The sequence below is a fragment of the Schistocerca serialis genome, chromosome 4 (genome assembly GCF_023864345.2).
Source record: "Schistocerca serialis cubense isolate TAMUIC-IGC-003099 chromosome 4, iqSchSeri2.2, whole genome shotgun sequence".
Lineage (NCBI taxonomy): Eukaryota > Metazoa > Arthropoda > Insecta > Orthoptera > Acrididae > Schistocerca > Schistocerca serialis.
This window is the reverse complement of record NC_064641.1, coordinates 737428738-737438482: the sequence shown is the minus strand read 5'-3', so window position 1 is coordinate 737438482 and position 9745 is coordinate 737428738.

Sequence of the window (9745 nt, the reverse complement as noted above, 5' to 3'; positions counted from 1 at the left end):
CCACATGGAGTGATGATGTTTCACCACCAGGCAGGCAGTCTTAGGTATGAGGTTCTGCTGTGGCCATTGACAGACACTGAGTGTCCCGCATATGTTTCTGCTGTGGCTGCCACTGATCACATGACAGCCAACATGTCAATCATGGTTTTCTCCTTATGTGAGCAAGGCTGGTAAAAATTTACTGCGGTGGGTCTTTAATACATTGATCAGATAATATTTCAAGAATTAAAAAGTCTAGCCTCTGTTAGTGGTAAAATTCTTAAATTAGTGAAATCAGATGTCATTAGATGTTATCTTTGCATAGTATGTGCTGATTGATTAATATGTTTAAAAAAAAACAGAAGAACATATTGCATGAAAGATGCCTTGTAGTTCATCAGTTTACCGAGCGAGGTGGCACAGTGGTTAGACACTGGACTCGCATTCGGGAGGACGACGGTTCAATCCCGCGTCCAGCCATCCAGATTTAGGTTTTCCGTGATTTCCCTAAATCGCTCCAGGCAAATGCCGGGATGGTTCCTTTCAAAGGGCACGGCCGACTTCCTTCCCTGTCCTTCCCTAATCCGATGAGACCGATGACCTCGCTGTCTGGTCTCCTTCCCCAAAACAACCAACCAAGTTCATCAGTTTTACATGCCACTCATGATATTAAACTGGCCCTGGCTTCAGTATAACATTAGACACAAACGCAAACATGCTGTTCTTGTACTATAAAATAACAGAATAAATTTTGTCAGATGATCACATTTATTTTGAAAGTGCCCAGGACTTTGCTTGGGTTTGTGGAAGTGTTATTGTCAACATACATTTGTTGTCTGAATTAATGAATTGCAGTAAGAAATCAAATGAAACATTTCAGTTAAGAAGTGTATGGACAATGTAGAAAGTGAAGAGAGACGTATAGCGTAAACTGTACTGATTACACACCTGCACATCTCTGCTGTGTTCAGTGGATCTGATGATGGCTGTATACTAACATCTGACCAAGACACTGATGTCTGTAATTTAATAAAGAAGTATACAGCATGCATTATAATAGACTACAAAGTGTTACAGCTAAAAGAAACTACCATTCATTCATGCCATGCAACACACAACGACTTTCCAGTGTGGCACAAAAGTTTCTTAAAAGTCTACCCAAGTATGTCAAAGAGGCATACTGGGCAATGAGATATAGCTCTCATCGGATCTCTGTCCTATACCCTCCTCAGTCCTGTGAAAATATTTATTTTTTTATATTTTCTTCCATAGTTTGCTTATTAAGCAATACTAGAACCACAAGAAAAATGTTTAAAAAATAATTCATTGCTCCTAGTCATATAAAGGGATGTCCCCCACAGGAGGGTGATCAACTCTAGATTTTGAATGCTTCAGTGCTGGATTTTCGAAGTAATGATCATCATCAGATATCACTTCAGAGTCATGTGTATGCCATAGATATTCCTCATACTTTAGGTCTCAAGGTGTAATGGTTCCACAAATTATATTTCATGAAGAACATAATTTTTAGTTTTATCTATACATTATTTATTTAAATTACCACAAAAGTACATTTTATCGTTACAAAATTTTACCTAGGTATTTCTACTGAACAAAAGAAAAGTAGATTAGAAAAAATTGAGAATACAGTAGGTGTATCATAATCATTTATTTCTGATGACAATTTAATTCATTTATTCTTCACAGCTCATGATAAAGCTTGAAGCAGTTGCATGTATCTTGCAGGCAGAGGAAAACTTAGCAGGTGGAACATCTTATGTGTGCCTTATTAGTGGAACACCCTGGAAATTGACAGTAGTTTTTGGTAACTGGTTGAGGAAACTCTGGTAGATGTAAAACATTTTTGGTTCGAAGGGCATCAGGAAGGTGATCAACTTTAGATTTTGAGTGCTTTGGTGCTGGATTTTTGAAGTAAGGATCATCATCAGATATCACTTCAGGTTAATGTGTATGCCATAGATATTCCTCAAACCTTTTTCGGAGCTGGAGGCCATCTAGAATGTCATTCTTCAATGTACCCAAGACAGCTTGATCACACCTGTATTCTAGCCATGAAGCACAAATAGCAAAATCAGTAAAGTGCATAATCACTCTTGCAGTCCACTTCTTAGTTCTGGCATTTATTTTATAATAGCTAATCAACCTGTCGAGAAAGTCAACACTTCCCATATTTGAATTGTAGGTGCTTACAATTGCAGTACAGTCCACTTGAATCTAATTTTTTTTTCTTTCCTGCACCAGCAGTGACATTTATCAACTGGATTTACTCCTCCTCTACGGGATATGAAGATAACAGTGTGATTGTCGAACCACTTCACTACACAGACTTGCCCATCACTTCTCACTGACTGATCAATGGATCCTCTACAATTTTTCTTCATATCCTTGTCCAATGATAGTTTGTAAGCTTTTGGAATTCTGGAGTTCTGTAATGTTCTAGTAACTTGACACTCAGCTTATTTGTGCAATTTGTCTAAAAGCAACTCCGATGTGAAATAACGGTCCATGTATATGGTCACTTCAGGAGGAATTGTGGCTGCCAGTTTTATAACAGATTTTCCACCTGCATCCAAATGTTCATATTGAGTGTCAGTCGCTTTAGGATCACCTTTCCTTTGGTAAAAGAAGAAGTCTAAAGGAAGGCCATCAGTTGCAGCCAGTTCAAAATTCTTTAGTCCGCAAGGATTAGGTTTCGATTTTATGACTTGTCTTGCTGGACTGTGACCCCAAAATGGAATCATCTGTTCATCAACAGAAACGTTATTGGGCCTGGGGTTCAATCTGCAACCATTCCATACACTTTCAAGAATAGGCCGTATTTTCCAAAATTTATTATTTTATTTTACTTTGAGGGGCGCTTCATCATCATCAACAAGTTTAAGATGTTTTCTAATTGTAAAATATCTGTCACACCAATTTTTTTTAGCAATACCTTCCACCCTAGTCTTTTAGGCCTAATACATCGTAATCCAAGGATAGCACAAGTATGACATCATCACTATTGCAGAGATAAACCTCTTCATTTCATCTACGTTATGTTTCAGCTCTCTCCCAGTATTTTTAAGATACCTTCTGCCCGTATATTCAGTAAGGGTGCTAAAAATATTTTCTGGCAAATATTTACTCACATTGTCGTGTGGTGGTAAGTTCACACCGACTGCCACTTGTTCCTCATGTTCAGGTGCAGGCGGTAAGGGGAAAAAATCCAGTCTTCTTCCAAAATGTCCTGTGGTGGTAGATTGACTAGAACAGATTCTTTCATATCTGCTACCATTCCTGTCTTCAGCTTCATCTTCATCTTCATTAGCTATATCTAATTTCTGTTCATTACTAACATGGTAATCTGGATCTGTACAGATCTCATCATCATCACCATCATCAGAGAGCTCCAGTTCAATAACATTTCCATCAGATAATTCATTAACGAAATCTTCAAATGCCTTTGAATCTGAAAAAAAATCACAATTAGGCCTAATTCACCTGTAGATTACAATTTCTGAAACATAATTAATATTAATCTGATATTCACTACAGAATATAAAATGAAAAATTAAAGTATTATTTTTGTAAAAAAAAAAAAAAAAAAAAGATGAAATATATTTTGTTGACAAATCACGTTATGCGTTACACTAAGTCCTGATGTCCCCTACAAGGTACACTTGAATTTAAATACATTTTTCAAAGACAATTTTACAATGATAAAGATATAATTTTAGATAAATATTCTCTGACTATTAATTTACATTATCCCATATAAATTATATTGATTAAAACAGAATAAAGTAGTAATAAAATACAAAGATCTTCTCCTCTGAAAACACATTTTCTTCTGTCAGCCATTTTCTACTCTGCCTGGCAACAATGTGATTGACCACAATGATGATGAACTGCTGTTGCATGAGGTGAGGTGCTGCCATCTCAGAATTGCCTTTGAAAACACTTTTCAGCACTGCCAACACAACACGAGCTCAGCGAAAAAATTTCAAATAATGCTTTGTGTTATGTCCCCCATAGCAAACACCAGGACTGAGGAGGATGTTACAGCCACCTCCATCTTCTCCCACTGAGAGGTTAATTTTTTTTTCCAAGCAAAGATAGTAAATATGATGCAGGAGGGGCAGCCATAGGGCCAAAACTGTAAGTGGAAATCAGTCAGTACATGGGGCTCCCCACTGCCCAGCCCACCCCCATGGAAGCTATGTAAAGTAATGACAACTGGCTGTTCATGTACAAGTCACTATACCATGTTCACATTATGTAGAGTAGAGGAAACAGTGGATGCTCACAGTTTTTCACAAACCATCTTTTATGGAGTACTTAACAGGCCTAAAAGTAACTCATCTTTAACATAATTTTCCCACCTAGACTGCAGACCTTATATTTCTTTCTAAGATATCTCCATGTATGTAAGTAATTCAGCCTTTTTTCTCATGTGAACACTCTGATACAGCCTCCATGCTCTGGGTATAGCCTGATGAAGCCTTGTGACACTTGAGTTCAAACAGAGCTGGCAGAGTTGTCAATTTTGTGTACTCAATTTTGCACCATGTATTGTGCCAAGTCACCTACAATTTTAATCATATATTCTTCCTACTAAACAGTATACACACACTTTTTGTTATTGATTATAATTTCTGGTGTTACAATTTTATTGGTTAGTGGTATATACAGCAGCAAAGGGAAAGCCAAAATGCTGCTATTTTCAAATGTTCCTTCATAAAGGAGATGGAAAGAATGATACTGACATTTGATTGCAATATTGCTGCAATGCTGACTGGCATAGCTGTGTTGAAAAGCAGCTGAAATCACTAAAACTCAACAATTTTTTTTTTTTAAAAAAAAAAAAACAAAGAGGCAGTGGAATGGTGTTGGCAGGCAGCAGAACTAATCCACAAAACTGTTGTCCTGTATCTGTCACCTTTTTTCTGGCATATCATCTTGTCTCTTTATTTATAATATTCATTTCTCAAGAGTTGGCTATGTACAAGGAGCAGTCATGCAGTTTTAATTATCATCTAAGAGGGGATGTTGGGTAAGGATCAAAGTTACACGATTAACTGCTGGTTTCTTTGTTGGTAAATGTGTACAGTCCTGGTACACACTGAAGTCCCTGCACCACAGTAACATAGCATACTGCTAAAAGAGCCCAGAAAATGGCACACCCCATTGATAAAATGGAGTGTAGTGAAGTAGTTCATTTTCTGCATTTCATTGAGAACAGCACTGCAGCAATCCAAGTTCAGTTGTTGGAAATGAACACGAATGATGCACCCTCATATGGTGCAGTGGTTAGGTGGTGCAGGAACTTCCAGTGTGGTCAAACAATCCTGAAAGATGAAGACCATCTCGCTGGAAAGAGCGAGGAATTGCAAGAGTATTGGAGTACCAGGGCGTTCAGGCAATCGAGGCAACATGGATGACTTTCCAACATCTTGCATGACATTTTGAAGATGACAAAGGTTGCTGCTTGCTGTGTTCTGCAGCTACTCAATCCCATTTGAAAAGCTCACCCAATGGATGTTACCCATCATTTTTCACCTGGAAATAACTGTTTTACAGGTTTATTTTCTTTTTATCTTTTGTTGTATTATATTAGCTTTGGTATCACACCTCCATTCCCATTCAGGTCTGTGATGGCAAAACTCAAAGCAAATAATGAAATACTGACAAGGGAACCTCCCAATCACACCCCCCTCAGATTTAGTTATAAATTGACACAGTGGATAGGCCTTGAAAAACTGAACACAGATCAATCGAGAAAACAGGAAGAAGTTGTGTGGAACTATGAAAAAGTAAGCAAAATATACAAACTGAGTAGTCTATGTGCAAGATATGCAACATCAAGGACCATGCCAGCTGACGAGTGCCGTGGTCCCGTGGATAGAGTGAGCAGCTGCGGAACGAGAGGTCCTTGGTTCTAGTCTTCCCTCGGGTGAAAATTTTACTTTCTTTATTTTCCCAAAGTTATGATCTGTCCGTTCATTCATTGACGTCTCTGTTCACTGTAATAAGTTTAGTGTCTGTGTTTTGCGACCGCACCGCAAAACCGTGCGATTAGTAGACGAAAGGACGTGCCTCTCCAATACGAACCGAAAACATTTGATCGCAAGGTCATAGGTCAACCGATTCCTCCACAGGAAAACACGTCTGATATATTCTATACGGCACTGGTGACGGCATGTGCATCACATGACAGGAATATGTTGTCGACCCACCTCACTTTCACACTTGGCGAATGGGTAAAAAGATTCTTCTACCTTGCCTGATTTAGGTTTTCTTGTGGATGTGATAATCACTCCCAAAAAAGTGATGAAAACATAAGAGTTTGTCACATAAACTGCAACAAATGAATGCAACAGTTTCACAGTCGCACAGTTTTCCCTGTGCTCTGTCAAAACATGTTTTTTACGTTTTCAAATGTTTCCGTGTGTAGACCGTCAAATCCTGCATATGTCCAAGCAAATCTGAACATGTCCTGGAATTTTGGAGAGCGAAGTTGATTATGTGTGATTGTCTGAACTTTGATAATTGTCTGAAAATAACAAATTAAATTTTTCACTCGTGAGAAGGCTTGAACCAAGGACCTCTCGTTCCGCAGCTGCTCACGCTAACCACGGGACCACGGCACTCATTAGCTCATACCCGTCTTGATGTTGCTTATGTTGCACATGGACTACTCAGTTTGTATATTTTGCTTATTTTTTTCATAGTTCCACTCAACTTCTTCCTGTTTTCTCGATTGATCTGTGTTCAGTTTTTCAAGGTCTATCCCTGTGCCAACTTATAACTAAATCTGAGGGGGGTGTGATGGGGAGGTTCCCTTGTGAGTGACGTGGCGCAGTGCTTAGCCCTCTGGACTTGCATTCGGGAGAACGACGATTCAAACCCATGTCCGACCATCCCGATTTAGGTTTTCCGTTATTTCCATAAATCACTTCAGCCAAATGCCTGCGTGGTTCCCCTGAAAGGTAACAACCAACTTCCTTCCCCATCGTTCCCTAATCCAATGAGACTAATGACCTTGCTGTTTGGTCCCCTCCCCCCAAATCAACCAACTGAAAAATGGCATAAAAGGAAATATAAATTTTAGCTGTAGAACAGTTATTTCCTGGAGAAATATCAGGTAGTTATAATTAAAAGTGCAGCTTCTCAGGGAGTTCCAGGGTAGGCTGTAATTACCATTCAGCAGTGAAACTTGGTAGTTATGTAAAAGTGTTAATATGGAACAAATTTACACTGGAAAAAAATTAGTTCCAATATTGGCCACCAGATGCAAATCTGGCACTGCACAGCATCTCATCAACATCTCCAGTGTTCATATTGAACAAATTGTGTAAGCAGCAATTAATAATAAAATCAGTATTATGCCTTTCTCACTTGTTTGACCTTTTTTGCCCACGTCCCATTCCTAATCCATTACATTTGGAAACAATACTATACATATTTCTTGCATTTGCAATGCCACATTTACACTTGGTGGCCAAAACTGGAACTAATTTTTTCCTGGAGTAAATCAGTTCCGCAGTAACATATTAGAATACTTACCAAGTTTCACTGCCCTATGATAGTTACAAGCCACATTGGACATCTGTGAGTAACTGTGCTTTAATCCTAACCACTTGATAATTATCAGCTACAGAGCCACACATAAAATAAAATAAAATAAAATAAAAGAATTCTTATAAAATAATGGAGGAGCTCATGAACAGAAATTATTATGTAGGTAGTGAAAAACAGCTTGATGTTGTAAAACATTGTCCCCTACCAGATGTCCCAAAAATCCCAGGTAATGTATACCCTCTCTTTGAACCATTTTTAAATTAATTGTTGGCATTAAAATTTGGCATTGTCCTTCTTTGTTGTCAGTGTCAGTGGCTGTAAAATGTGTGTCTTGAGCTACAAGCTTCTGTCTCATGAGGGGCCTGATCGACCCTTCTCATCTGATATGTCACCTTTTATACCACTGCTCTGTCCATGCCTGTAAGACTGAGAAACTAGTGTTACATTGTTAAGTCCCTTTAATCCATATTCAGTCATTCATTCAGCACTAGTTGCAATCTCAGGATTTTCGCCAATTGTCTCACTACCAGTTGTGAAGTCTTATGGGACTAAAATTTCAGTAGCATCCCATTAAATCTTTACAAAATATCACCTTGATACAAGGACTGTAAACTAGTTCTGCCTGTGTAAGAACATAAAGTCGTGCACTTTATTAAAGTTGAGAGTAGTAGTCTTTCACTGCTGGAACTGTGAGTCACAACCCAAGGTAGTTAAACCTTTCAAAGATTTGAGAACAACAATGCATAGAAATACAAGGTTATTCATAAATACCATTGACGTTTCAGAAAACACTGCACAAAAACCACAAGATGTACAGAAAAATGATATTTACCAATAAACAGAGTACTTCTCCACCTTTTGGTTTGTAATATGCGCATGTACAATGAAGTAGTTCCAGAGTGTACCACTAGGGGCAGGCATGTCAGGACATGGCGCCTAATGGAGTAATATATTTGTTTTATGTTCTTGGATTCGTTAAATGTGAGTCAGTTGTGACGGTTCCAGTCTCATGGAACATGTTATACCATCCAGATATAACATATTCCATGAGACTGGCTGCATATGTGGTGTGAGGAAAAAGGCTGGGTGGGAGTATCAAAAGAGAAGGTGGAGAGAGTGCGGGAATCATGGAGGTATAAACAGAGATGTGCAAAATAGTTCATTAAAAGTATTTAAATTCAAAATATACATACTTGGTTATTTTTTTCTATTTCAAATGTAGATACAAAATTGTTTGAAATAAAAGTATTTAAATACAAAATGCAAAATACATGTTTTCAAAACACTTTTATTGAAATAAAATACCACTAGTTAGTGAACATTTTATGTACCATTTATTTTAACTGATTTTAACACCAATAATTGTTTAAATATTTCATCTTTCTCGTTCTGCCTCTGTGGCTTTATTATTACTCTACCAAAGGAAAACAGTCGTTCAACAGTAGCAGAACTTGGTAAACAAGTATTGTATTTAAGAAAACAATTTTTACATTTGGATGTCTGTTCAAGGGATATAAACTATTGACATATTCTTTGAAATATTCTAGTGTTTCCAGCCCTATTGTAGCGTTGGCTTCAGAAGAACCAGAGTCCTCAACAAACATATAATAAGACTCAACCTTTTTTTCTATAAGAATATTGCAAGCTCTTCACATCTTCCTCTTCTTCTTGTTCCAACTGCTACACTTCTGAAATAAATACTTCTTTAATGTATTCTCTGCTAGCCTTCAGTACCCTTATCACTTTGAAAACAAGGATGAGATATGGATGCTAAAATGCAATCCTTTGCTTTGGGCTCCTCTAATGGATGGAATCTCTCAAAATGCCTGTTAAGACTTTAATAACTTCTATCAGCACATCACTGTATAAAGGTGTATCCATTTGCAACCTGCTTAGCATTCTTTGCATTCTCATTAGTTCTGGCTGAGGATATTCATAGTAGGTATATTTGTCACCTTCCACACTTCTGATGTCATGTTGAACAGTCTATTTGTGTATTAAGAAATCATATTTCAATTTCTTTAAAAGCTGATAACCTGAGTTTCCTTAAAGTTACATTTAGCAGATCCTTGACTGTAAGTGGATCTTCAACAGAATTGTGGTGTGAATTATATTGTGTTGGACATGGATAAGTTGGGGCTTTTCCACTTGATTCTAGATAGCTTTCACAAGTTTTAGGAGATCT